The following is a 13,792-nucleotide window of genomic DNA, read 5'->3' as shown; positions in this document are numbered from 1 at the left end:
ACAATTTAAATATACTGGCGACCCACTCATGCATACAACCCAAACACCCTACATTCTGATCAAACAGTATCAACTGTTACCCATCATAATGAGTTGGCCTGCAGATCTTCCCCATTAGGAACAAGTAGGAATTGGTAAAAGGAACAAACGCAATTATTTCTGGTATAAAAGACACAGGAATACTAGTGACACTCTGCTTGGATGCTTTGATTAATAAACTGCAAGAGACTTATTAACACCTGAATTACTAGCTTCACAAGGATTATTTTCCATAATGACATTTGCCACTGTACAATTTACATAAAACCACATTTCTATAATATTTTCAAATTGAAACATAAGCTTGTACTTATTCTTTCCATCTCTACTGCAAACAAGTATGTAGGGAACAGACTTCATCAATATATGATATTAAAATCTCATGTTGCAAATATAGAACAATTGAAGACATTTGGAATTACAATTCAAGCTGGGAGTGACTGTTCTGTTTCAATTCAATGACACCACTAATGGGTTCTTAGCAGCTCCATGAAATCAAGCAGCTGTCAACTCAATGCATCAGAAGAAAAAGTCATACACTCCCATAAGGAAACGAGCACATCAGGATGTTTGGCAAAACATCTGCTCCTTCACATTTCATCTGACAAAACAAAAACAGCTAAACAAAGAAATACCTTGTATCTTTTTTTAAACGAAGCATAGCACCTTAACAAAAAAAAACAATTATTTACCTATATCACTATTAATACTGTGTGCAATTTTCACACAAACATTTCTGATAGATAACATAAAATTATTATGGACAAATATTCACAGAACCTCAATGCATATTAATAGTGTGCTATTGCTGAAAATGAGATCAGGTCTCAACTGTAATACTGGGTGACTAAAACACTGTACTTGAATTCTCAGGTTTAAATAATAAAGGGTGAATACTACAGGCACCAGCAAAATATTTTTTCTTTTTCAGTTTAAGATGCAATATTTCAAAATCCATATTTATTCTTGCATTAAACTGATGATTGACTAACTGGTATTACTTGGTGGAAAGGAAGGTGAGCTATTGATATTTTTCTCAGAGATGTCGCAAAGAGTGCACACATTACATTTCAGCTGCAAAGTTCACCTAATTATTAATCTAACTTGCAATAAAAATACATATATGTTTCTTTCTCAAAATGTGGCTCTGATTCAAGTACAATTAGAAACTTTAGACTATTTATCAATTGACCTTGATAAAGAAAATCCTTGCATCACATAAACACTATATCAAACAATTATAGAAAGTCCATTCATCAATCCCAAGACCTACTTTACTTACTATCACCAACATAAAGTAATACCCATATACAATATGAAATGCAGCATTTCAAGCAACTCTTAAGAAATTCAACTACGATGCAAGCAATATTTTGTGTTCCTTTGATCTGCTTATTTCCCCTGCTTAATCTGCCAAATCTTGCAGGCTTTTGTTGCATGTATAATTTAAAGCCATCTGCTGTTTGGGCTTTTACATTTTAAAAAAAAACTTAAGATCAGAGTTACTAACAGAATGGGTTTGTTACTAATATTCAAGTATCCTGTTACAGTGCATTCCCTTGTGAAAATAGTAGTTACATATAAAAACGACAAAGCAGTTTTTCTACATGTCTTTAAATTTCCCCACTACAAAGACTTTTAAAAATATGGTAGCTCATAAAACCACAAAACCACTTAAAAGCTTGAATGATATTTTTAAGCTAAAATGTGGCCGATTCTGCCTGGCATTCCAACTTGATTTTCTTTTTATTATTTTCTGCCAAGGGATTCAGAACTTTGCACAATGAAAAGAGAATTCTATTGTTCACAGGTATAAAAATTGAACAGTGCCACTTTGTTTAAATTCATACTAATCTGACACAAGAGAATATAGCCAGAGGAAATACAAGGATCTTATTTAAACAAATTCAAACCTTAGAATGTTTACAACTTTGCTCTTATTGCCATCTATGGTTATGCAGCCGAGTTGAAATCAACTCTTTAGTTAAAATGAGGCAGTGCATATGTTTAGTCTTTTAAAAATAATACATAAAGCTGCAGATGTCACTGGAAATATGCTGTGGGCTTACCATTTCATGTATACTTTGTAAGCAAGTCTTTTCTAAAAGATCTTGCTTTTTGAAAGAACCATAAAAAGCCTCTAGAAAAAGTGTTAATCATGGAAGTTTGAAAATCTCTTCAAAAACATGCTTTGTATTTATTACCATTCTACTATCTACACTTTGAGATTATTATTGAATACATAGTTTATTAACCACATTAATGCACATTCATTGTGAAGCACTGGAATGTTACCAATGGTTTGTTTCATAAGCAAATTTTCATATGTTAAGCAATCTCACAATGTACTACATGGAAACAATTTCCCTTTTTCAAAAAAAAAATGCACACATGTACAGATTTTTACTCGACAAAGAAACAGCAGTGGTCTTGCTCTAAATAAAATGCTCAATTTTACGACTGGGAATTTATTAGTGCATTAGTCATTCTGAACCCACAATGAAGCTTATCTAAAGTTCCTGTATAGTTTCATTTCTTTCATGTTTAAAAACTGTTGCAACTAAAGCACCTAACAACCAGATGATGAAAGAAACAAAGTCCTTTCAAGAACAGGACGAATACAAAAAAAGCCCATAAATCCAAGAAGGGGCAAAATCTGACTAAACTTTACATGACGTCACTGTCCCCAGAAACCATGCCTAAACTTACAGAGGAGCAGGAGGAGAGAGGGGGGGTTCAAATCCGCCCTCTAAACAAAAGGCTTCAAAATAAAACACATTACCCAAGATGGCGAAGGGTTGTTGTTTTGAAGAAAAGAAAAATGGAGGATATTGTAATATACACAAAGGGATAAATTTCAACAACTCGCCTGCAGCCGGCTTGAATAAGGAAGCGGCGGAGATACAAAAGCAAAGAGGGGAGGGAGAGGGATGGAGAGGAAGAAGAGGGGGAGGCACCTAGAGCGGGCTGGGCACCCCCTCACACAGTCCTGGGGAGTCACCAGATTTATATATATATATATATATAGAAAGAGAGAGAGAGAGGTTTAAAATAAAAACAAGAGTTATCGCAGAATTGATCTGAGTGAAGCATGTCGGTGTCTCTTGTGCTGACGGGGAAGGGATTGAGATGGGACGCAGCAGATGTGACGGGTGACGCCGGGGCCGTGTTGTTGAGGCCGGCCTGGCCTGGCCTGGCCCGGCCCAGCCTGTGGCAGCCGGACTGTCAAAAGGAGGGAGAGGAGAGAGGCAGGGGGGGGGGGGGGGGTGTGTGAGGCCCACTTTCACACCACAAACCACCACCTCCCTCAACGGGACACGGGGGCTCCCGTGCCTCAAGAGTCCTGTCCACATTTAAACAACACATCTCTGTCCCTCAGCCCCCCCCCCCCCCCCCCGCGTCCGCGGGCCGTTTCCTCAGGCTGCGTCCGTTTGTTGTGTCTTTTTGAAAATAAACTACGAGAGAGGGAGAGAAAGTGGATCAAATGGTAAACAAGAGGAGGTTGCGAGCGGGACACAAAAGCGTCTTTTTTCTCTCTCTCTCTTCACACACACACTCCCCTCAGAAAAAAATAATTTGAAAAAAATAGAAACCTAAAAAACACAAGTTTTAGTGCGAATGGAAATCACTTTCTCCCCCGCGCCCCCCTCCCTCCCTCAAAAACACACACAATGTGCCCGTTGAGGTGATTATTTTTTTAAAGTCCCTCTCCGAGCTCTCTGCTACAAAAGGATCCGATTCAAAGCGACATGTAAAAAGACAAGAGACGGTTAGAGACACAAAGTGAAGGAGGAAAATAAGACTCAGCCTCACCGGCCTGGACCCTCACCGAGCACTTTCTCCGGCCCTAGAAATATTTTACTAATTCTTTCTCTGGCTTTCCTTCCTCCTCCTCCCCCAAACAACTCCTCATATTTATCAATTATTTGTCTCTCTAACCGCCCCCCCCCCCCAAACCTCTCGCCGCCTACATCAAACCACCATTCCCTCCTCTCGCCCACCCACCAACCATCACCACACCAAATAATAAATATCCTTTTTTTAAAAAAAAGAAAATGTCCATCAACACACGAAAAAGAAAATGCAACTCACCTAGCTCGCAAATGTCATCGACTTCCCTTCCGGATACGTCGGGAGTTTGGAGGACAGATGGTGGAATTATCTTTTAACGTTCTTGTTTTCGTTTCGAAACTTTTTTTTAATTGAGGCGGGAGGAGAGAGGGGGAGAATTCGTTAATTCGCCAGAAGCTGTGAAGGGGGGAGGAGGAGGGGAGGGGGGAGAGAGATAGGGACCGAGACTTTTTTTCGGCTTCTCAATGCATGTGGTTCACGAACTGGTGACGTCAGGCAAGGCTCAAACAATGAAACTTGCTGCTACAAGAAACATTTTCCTAAATGAAACCAAACAGTTTATCATCTAGCGGCAGGGAAAAAACACACTGGGTTATAGTCTCTCCAAAGCACACCCTCCTCTTCCCCCCCCCCCCCGGCACACACACACCTTTCTCTCTCCCCCCCTACCATCAACTGGGGATTTTCTTCTTTTTAAAACACAAACTTCTCCTATTTTTTTTCTTTTCAAAAAGGATCATAAACTATCAGAGTACGTGAGAATTGCAATTCATTATTTCATCTTTTCTCTGCCCTCTTTCATTATTTTTGTTGCTGTTGCGCTCTCTGGCAATGTCAGCACCCCTCTCCCCCTTTTTTACACACCGTGGTCATTTGCAACATATGAAACATTTTCCTAAATGAAACCAGTTTATCATCTAGCGGCAGGGAAAAAACACACTGGGTTATAGTCTCTCCAAAGCACACCCTCCTCCTCCCCTCTCACTCCCCCTTCCCAACATACACCTTTCTCCCCCCCCCCCCCCCTACAATCAACTGGGATTTTCTTCTTTTAAAACATAAACTTCCCTTTTTTTCTTTTTTTTAAAAGGATCATAAACTATCCGGGCACGTGAGAATTGCAATTCATTATTTCATTTTTTAGCTTCTCGCCCCTCTTTTTTGTTGTTGTTGCGCTCTCTGACAATGTCAGCTCCCCCCTTTTAACAACCGTGGTCATTTGTAACATAAGAAACATTTACCGAAATGAAACTAAACAGCTTATCATCCAGCGGCAGGGAAAAACATACTGGGTTATAGTCTCCAAAGCACACCCTCCTCACTCCACCCCCCCCCCCCCAAAAAACACATACATCTCCTCTCCCCTACAATCAACTGGAGATTTTCTTCTTTTAAAACATAAACTTCCCCTATTTTTCTTTTAAAAGGATCATAAACTATCCGGACACGTGAGAATTGCAATTCATTATTTCATTTTTTAAGCTTCTCGTCCTTCTTTCTTTTTTGTTGTTGCGCTATCTGGCAATGTCAGCTCCCCCCTTTTTATGCCGCGGTCATTTGTAACATAATAACTGCAAGTACAATGATTGCAATCCAAGCACATACATATCTATAGGGGGAAGGTGCGGAGTGTTTTTAAGCCATTCAAACCGTCAGTCGTTCTCACAAGGAAAGATCTTGTGCTGAAATCATTTTGAGGTGCATGGGCTCCTTCCCCCACCCCCCAAAGATGCAGCAAAGACGGACGGTTCTGTAAAATAAGCGGTGTTCAATTCGTAACATGGCATTAATTATTTTGATCATAAACTGACCCAAAGATCTACATCAGACAGCTGCGCTGTGCTTGCAGTTATTGATTTTTTACTGCTACATTCCGGGAATACAAATTTGATCGCTTCAGCGTACAATTCAGTAATTTCATTAAAATCATAAAGCAAAAAAAAGCCTACTTTGAAAAACATTTGATTTGAATGGGATACAATTTCTCTTCATTTGGTACTGAAAAAGAAGTTGTTCTTGCAGGGAGCCGGCACGGACACAATGGCCTGAATGGCCTCCCTGTGTGCCGTAACCATTCTATAAGTCAATATTTTCCCCTCAATACTTTAGGTGAGAATCAATAGTTTGTCACTCTAGTTTGACTTATTACCATAATATTGATCCTTTCCAAGGATGCCTTTCATTTACATTAAGTGAAAATATCAGAGTTACACTGATTACATAGTTTGCTCCAGTTTTTATTTTGATGATTCAGATATTTGTTGGAAAATTATTTTTGTTAGTGAAACAATGTAGATGGAAGATTGTCCCCTCATGGAAACTAGGAGTGAAATCAGCGACGGTAGCTTGAATTAATCAACAATTCCACAAATCAGGATGTAACTTTAAATAAATAAGGAATGCCATATTTTATAAATGTTAACAGAATTGAATGAAACTTACTACAAATGAATTTTAACTTTAAAAATCATGGATATCACCTTTTTAAAAAATGTTAGTTTATTGTGTTGGGTTGGCATTATCACAATATATGCTCATCTGATAGCAAGATTTAGTCAATATAACTTTTCAGTCTTTATCTTAATTATTGGATATCACCCAGAACCATGATATATTTCATTTATAGCATAGATAGCAGATTTCTATTTTGTAAAAATAAGTAATGTTGTAGCATTTATAGTTCAAATAAATGAGTACAAGTTTTTTGGGACATCATTGATGTCTTATTCCAAAGCAAATTTGTGTTCATCAAGTGAAGGTTATTTTATTATACCCCATAAAATATAACAAATAGAAAATATCAACTTAATTTTGTATGGTTTAACTCAACCTAGAAACGCAGATCAATCCCTCAGAAACTCAGTTACTTAATATTTTACTTATTGTTGGCTTGCTGAAGTTTACAAATTAATATAACAAAAATATATAATGAAGCATGTAACATTTTTTTTGGCTGGCACTAATAGAGGAAAAATAGAGCACCCAATTCAACTATTAATTGTATGTCATCATAATAATATCTTGTTTTCCAAACTTCTGTATGTACGTAGGTTTTCTACAGTTTTTGAATGAGTACATAAAAATTATAATCTGATACAAAGTTGGAGGGAAATATAACTTGGGCGCCCACAATGCATCATTGAGTTTATCCAGTGAACAATGCTCTTGCAATGCAGTGAGAAAGATTGACCAGGGAACCCTTTGTCGAAGTGCATGCGTATGGATGTTATGGGAGAGCAGGATCAGTGCACCATGATTTCCCATTGACAGATACACACTTGAATAATGGCCTCTTGGATGAGGATGCCGGGTGGCCATTAACTACATTCCAGCAAGGTGTCAGCACTAGAAATAAGATAGGATGAAATTAACAGGAAATATATTTTCTGTATTGCAAATGTTTTGTGAGGTGGATGCACTACACTGCACTACAGTTGGGACCAAATAATAAACATCAAATCTAAAGAAGCAAGCAATAATTTTTTTGCCAAGAAACCAAAATAGCAAAAAAAGACTAATGTCACTGAAAGGCCATTCTGGACAGTCTTCCAACTATTTTCAGTAACAATTCATTTTCAGAGGGATGTTTTGCTCCAACCTTTAATGGTATACAGCCCTGGCCTCATGTCAAAGGCACAAGTCATCAGAATTTCCAAGCCCCACTCTAAACACTTGCCCCAAAATTATTGCTATAATAAGACTTACAGCATGGAGCAATGCCAGACCCCATTGTCTTCAGGGCATGCCCACTATCTTATCTAAAGCAAGCACAGATCAGATCAAATTGACTTTGAACCTAGTTTTCTACCCAGTATGCATTTGCGCCAGAAGTGCATTGGAGCAGAATTTCAGCCCCATCTTTACTGTAACATTCAATCCTCAATTTAAATTTGAATTTGTACATTGAAAATTTTTAATTAATGCAGACTTAACTTTTTTCATGAGGTCCGTTCAGCATTTGCTCCATCCCAGTCTTGTACTTGCGGTCTTTTGTCCTAGGGTCAAAGTATGTTAAATACCTGCTTAAATTTACATTATCCATATTCTTATTTTAAAAGCATACATCATCCCTTATCCTCAATTATTTCTCCAGGAAAGCCAAGGTTCAACTCTTCGAAACTTAAAATAAAAGCCCCTCTTTAATCTCTCTTTAATCTTCCTCAAACAATTTTCAATTTTCTTTTGATGATAAGATGCCTAAAATTGTAGACAATATTCTAAGTGCAAATTTACTAATGAGTTATACAGAGTTAAAGTCCACAGAGTCTCATATTTGATTAGCCCCATTGATAATAGCTTCATGTTGATGGTAAATAATCATACTGGAGTTCTTTTTTCCCTTTGCTGATGACATGTACATGTTTCATACACCTTTGTATTTTCTGCTTCAAAATTCAGCATTTTAGCATTTTTACACAGATGCTCTATTGGAAAGAATAAATAGACTGCAAAAGTGATACAAAATTAGTAATGGGGGGTTGCTTATGGTGGCAATGATTCCATGAATATAATAATAAGCTAAGATTAAGAAAAAAGGGACAACAATTGTCAGAATGCTTGAAGAAATAAAGGCACACATACTTAGGGAACAGTAATGGTTAATAAATAATAAAATGCCCGTTGAAAAAAGCAAGAGTAATTAAAAATAAGAACATATTATATTGTGCGCACAGTAATGTACAGAACACCAACAACAAAGAGGAAAATTGGAGGCAATAACTGGAAGTAATTAGATGTAATAGGGAATACAGAAATATGGCTCCAAACAGGGAAAGAGTGACAACTAAATATAGTTGGGTATTAAATATAGAAATAATTGGGAAGGAGGAAGGGATAGTGGGATAGCTGTTTTGCTCAGAAATAACATGGCAGGAGCAAGAAAGGACATAGTTAAAAAGATAGAAATCAATTTCATATAGTTGGAAATAAAAGTCAAGGAGGGGTTTGGTCACTCTATTAGGTGTGCAAAACACATCACCAAAGAGTGGAAACGAAGGGAAGGGAGAAATATTGAGGCTAATCTATGACATGAGTAAAAAATAGAATCATACAAATGCAGAATTTTAACCATCTGCCACTCCCAACCTGCTTCCCTGTCAAGTAAACGGCAAGCGACGGAGTAAAAGGGAGGAGGGGATCATATTTCTTGCAACATGTGCAAGACTCCAATTTGATCCAATACATAAGAACCCCAGCAAGGGAAGAAACACTGCTAAAGCTAATAATGGAAATGAACTGGAGGAGATAAGACAGTAAGTGTGGAAGTACATCTGGGGAGTAGTATTTACAGTATAATAAAGTTCAATATAATGACTAAGAGATCTAGATAGCACAAATATCAAAGCAATATTTTGTTTAAAAAGCTCAATGTAGAAATGAGGATGGAGTTAAGGAAGATACAGTGGAGAAAAATATTGACTGACAAAGAGGTAGAAAAATAATGGGTAAAATCGATGCAGTGCAGGAAAAATATAAACCACTGAAAATAAGAAGAAACAAGTCACAAATTAGATGTCATGGATAACTAAAAAGGGTGATAAAATGGAATCTAAAAAAAAGACATAAATAAACAATAAATGGAAAGTGAAAAAAGGGAAAGGAAGTAGGCAAAGAGGAAATATGAAATGAAAATATTTTAAAAATTGAAAAATAGTGAACTATCCTATCGAGACATAAGTAACAAAATATGATTAGTGCCACTAAAGAATAAGTAAGATATCCTCAAAGAAAAATTATACTGAAATGTTAGAGTTACTGATTAGAAACTATCATTCAGTTTTTACTAACAGGAAAGATTGAGGAAGCTGCATTCATTTTTTCTGGAAAAAAACAGCCTAAGAGGAGAACTCATAGGAGTCTTTAAAATTATGAGGGGGTTTGATTAGGTGAATGTGGAGAAATTGTTTCCATATGGTGGAGTCCAGGACAAGGATACTTAAATGAAGTTAGCCACTAACAGATAAAGTAAAGATTTTAGGCATAATGTATTTATACATGGAACTCACTGCCAGATGAAGTGGTTGGAGTAAATCATGTTTAAAGTATTTGTAGTGCATACATAAGGAAAAGGGAAATAGAATAGTGGGATATAGCAGGATGTTGGGAAGCGGCAATTAGAGTGTTAGGAAGTTTGTGTGCAATGTGAACTGGCATAGACTGGTTTGGACAAATGGTTCACTTCTGTGCTGATTTTCTGTAATCCTAGATTTGTAACTCAGCATAAAGATGCCTAATATCTTTTCAAGGAAAGATCTCAGTTTGGATTCCAGCTTATATTGTACTAACAGATCTCAGGCAGGACACTACTTTGACTATATAACTTGCCTTGATGCTAAGGAGGAGAGAGAAATCAGGCAGCTATGTTTGCTATTCAGTGTCCATCTGCATGCAGGGTTTCAGAGGACAAGAAAATGTCTGCAGTTTGGAAGACAGAAGGACAGTATTAGATTTGGATGTGATCTGTGATAACATTCACCACAAGGTACTGGAGGGATTCAAGCAACTGTTGGAATGCATTTCAGCAAGCATGTGTGTTTGAAGGGGAGAACTGGAAAAAGGATAATACTGTTACTTAGTTCAATTAATTTTGATTATTATCAATCATGGTTTTATCTATTACATAGCAATACATCTTTGCTAATGTTTTATAGAAATATTCTCTTTTTATAAACTCCAGGAACGGCACAGTGGTTAGCACTGCTGCCTCACAGCACCAAGGACCCGGGTTCAATTCCCGGTTTGAGTCACTGTCTGTTCAGAGTTTAAATATTCTCCTCATGTCTGCGTGAGTTTCCTCCGGGTGCTCCAGTTTCTTCCCACAGTTTGAAAGACATGCTGCTTAGGCGCATTAACCATGCTAAATTCTCCATCAGTGTACCTGAACAGGCGCCAGAGTGTGGCAATTAGGGGATTTTCACCATAACTTCATTGCAGTGTTAACATAAGCCTACTTGTGACAAATAAATAAACTAAAAAAGAGATCATGTGAAATCCCAATAATTACACCAAGCCTTGCTTTCTTTCCCTTGAGCTACATGACTATTTTTTATAGTACAATTTTTCCCCTTTGGGAGTCAGCCATCAATCTCCAGATTTATTGAGTTTGGAAAAGGCACTTTTGCTATTTTTCAGTACTCTATTGGCACTAATTGTGAAGAATTAAAATGTAACACAAGTTATTTCCTGGAATTTGCACTTCTAGAAAAAATAATTTGTGCTGGTTCAGGACAACTTATTGTGGATTACTAGCTTCCGAGTCTATCCTAAAGAGTTCCTTTTTGAATGATGTGGAGATGCCAGCGTTGGACTGGGGTAGGCACAGTAAGAAGTCTCACAACACCAGGTTAAAGTCCAACAGGTTTATTTGGTAGCACGAGTTTTCGGAGTGCTGCCCCTTCATCAGGTGAGTGGAGAGTTGGGTTCACAAACAGGGCATATAAAGACACAAACTCAATTACAAGATAATGGTTGGAATGCAAGTCTTAACAGGTAATCAAGTCTTTCCAGGTGCAGACAATGCGAGTGGAGAAAGAGTTAAGCACAGGTTAAAGAGATGTGAATTGTCTCCAGCCAGGACAGTTAGTGGGATTTTGAAAGCCCAGGCCAGTCGTGGGGATTACAGATAGTGTGACATGAACCCAAGATCCCGGTTGAGGCCGTCCTCATGTGTGTGGAACTTGGCTATCAGTTTCTGCTCGGCGATTCTGCCTTGTTGTGTATCTTGAAGTGCTCGGCGATTCTGCGTTGTCGTGTGTCTTTTTTAATGAATTCAAAGTTGATACAACAATCAGTTAAGAGAACTCAGAAGAGGAGTCATACCGACTTGAAATGTTAATTCTGTTTCTCTCTCAACAGATGTTGCCAGACCTGCTGAGTTTTTCCAGCATTTTCTGTTCTTATTTCAGATTTACAGCATCTGCAATATTTTGCTTTTATTATAGTCAGTTGAATAAGTTTGCTTCACTTTACAAGTCTATTGAACGCATGATTCACTCAATGATTTAGGTCATCATCATTCAATTCTAGGTTTTTCAATAATGCTATACTAAAGTATTTTATTTACTTCATTGCATTTGAGAACTATATAAGCACCCCGTGTCTCCCTGCATATTGTTTCTATTCAAGTAATCATTTAGTACCCTTTTGAATGCCTTGATTGAACATGCCTCCACTACACTTCCAGGCAGTGCATTCCAGAGCCGAACCACTCATGTCCAAATGTTTTTTCTGACACCACATTTTCTTCTTTTGCAAATCACTTTAAATTTGTGCCATTCATTCTTGATCCTTTTCCGAGGGAGAACAGTTTTCCCTATCTACTCTGTCCAGCCCCCTCATGATTTTGAGCATCTTTATCAAACCTCCTCTTAGCCTTCTTCTCTCTAAGGAGAACAATCCGAACTCTCCAATCTATTCTCATAATTTAAGTTTCTCATATTGCTTTCAATGTGCCATGCATATGGACTTTATGAGCGCATAGGAAAAATTTAATTTCTACTTGCAGGTGCCTGAGGTTGTGGGAGAGTGGAGTATTGTGTTGGTTCTGATGCATACATTTGTCGCAAGTGGTCTGTATATGCATGCAAAGGATCACAACATCAGCAAGGTTATCACTAAGTAATACAATTTAATTCAACTGTCATAAACAAGGTACATGAGAGTAAGCTATAATGTGTGTTGCAAATAAGGAACTTTGACCTGCCAGCCAACAGAGGATTGAAAACCAAATAGTAACAGTGAAGTATTGCCAGCTTACTCTGCCTGGAATCTCTTAGCTGATAGATTGTCAAGGGCCTGTCTGCCACATCATACACTTGCAATGGCCTCTGCATGTGTCTCTGTAACATCCTGCGTTTTGTCATCACCATCCACTTCCCCGTCTTGATTGTCAGAGGAAACCTCTGCCCAATGGATCCCTCTGCAAAGGCATCCCTACTTTGTTGCACAAGGCTCTGCAGGGTGCAGCAGACAACAACAATCCTGACACTGTGGAATATTGGAATGCCCCATCTGAGCAGTCCAAACATCTAAATCTTAACATTAGGAGACCTATCGCCTCCTGAATGGTGTCCCTTGTAACAAACATATCTACCGCTCTATCACCTGCTCACACTTTGGCAAATCAGACCACAAGGCTGTGCTCTTGCTCCCGGCTTACAAGCAAAAACTGAAATGGGAGAATCCGCCAAAGAAAGTCATGCAATGTTGATCTGAGGAATCGGATGATCTCTTACAGAACTGCTTAGAGTCAGTAGACTGGTCAGTATTTAAAAACTTAGCAACCAGTCTGAATGAGTACACCACTATAGTAACTGACTTCATTAGTAAGTCTGTAAAAGACTGTATGCCAAAGAAGCAAATCCATGTGTTTCCCAACCGGAAACCATGGCTGAACAGGGATATCCACTGCTTGCTGAAGTCCAGGTCTGAGGCATTCAAGTCAGGCGACCCTAACCTATATAAGAAAGCCAGGTATGATCTAAGGAGATCCATCAAAGATGCCAAAAGCCAGTACTGGGCCAAGCTATTGTCCCAGGCTAGCCACACGGACCCCCACTGACTATGGCAAGATCTGCAAGACAGGCTACAAGATGAAGGCATCTAAAATCACCGGCTCCAATGCACCCTTGCCTGATTAGCTCAATGCATTCTATGCTGTTTTGAGCAAGAGGTCACGAGAGCATGCCCTCCACCCTGGGAGCCTCAAACAAACTGTATCTGACGTCACAACTGCAGATGTCAAAGCAGCCTTCTTGAAGGTCAACCCACAGAAAGCAACTGGCTCGGATGGGGTACCCGGACGAGCACTCAGGTCCTGCGCTGACCAACTGGCGGGTGTATTTGCAGACATTTTCAACCTTTCTTTACAATAATCTGAGATCCCTATCTGCTTCAAGAAGAT

At 38.5% G+C, this 13,792-nt stretch overlaps 1 protein-coding gene across 11 annotated transcripts in view; it reads right to left on the bottom strand.

The window, feature by feature from the left end:
• Positions 1 to 4,762, bottom strand: part of baz2ba (bromodomain adjacent to zinc finger domain, 2Ba) — a 267,052-nt gene extending 262,290 nt beyond the window's left edge. For 10 of the 11 annotated variants that reach the window (XM_078228289.1, XM_078228297.1, XM_078228290.1 and 7 more), the window contains exon 1: positions 4,132 to 4,762. The gene's annotated coding sequence lies outside the window, so the exon portion shown is untranslated. The remainder of the gene's footprint in view (positions 1 to 4,131) is intronic. The other variant, XM_078228288.1, reaches the window with a different exon arrangement.
• Positions 4,763 to 13,792: the final 9,030 nt, after the last annotated feature.

This window comes from Mustelus asterias, chromosome 14, assembly GCF_964213995.1.
Source record: "Mustelus asterias chromosome 14, sMusAst1.hap1.1, whole genome shotgun sequence".
NCBI classification, from domain to species: domain Eukaryota; kingdom Metazoa; phylum Chordata; class Chondrichthyes; order Carcharhiniformes; family Triakidae; genus Mustelus; species Mustelus asterias.
Note: the sequence above shows the minus strand (reverse complement) of the source record. Positions and strands in the feature narration are given on the sequence as shown.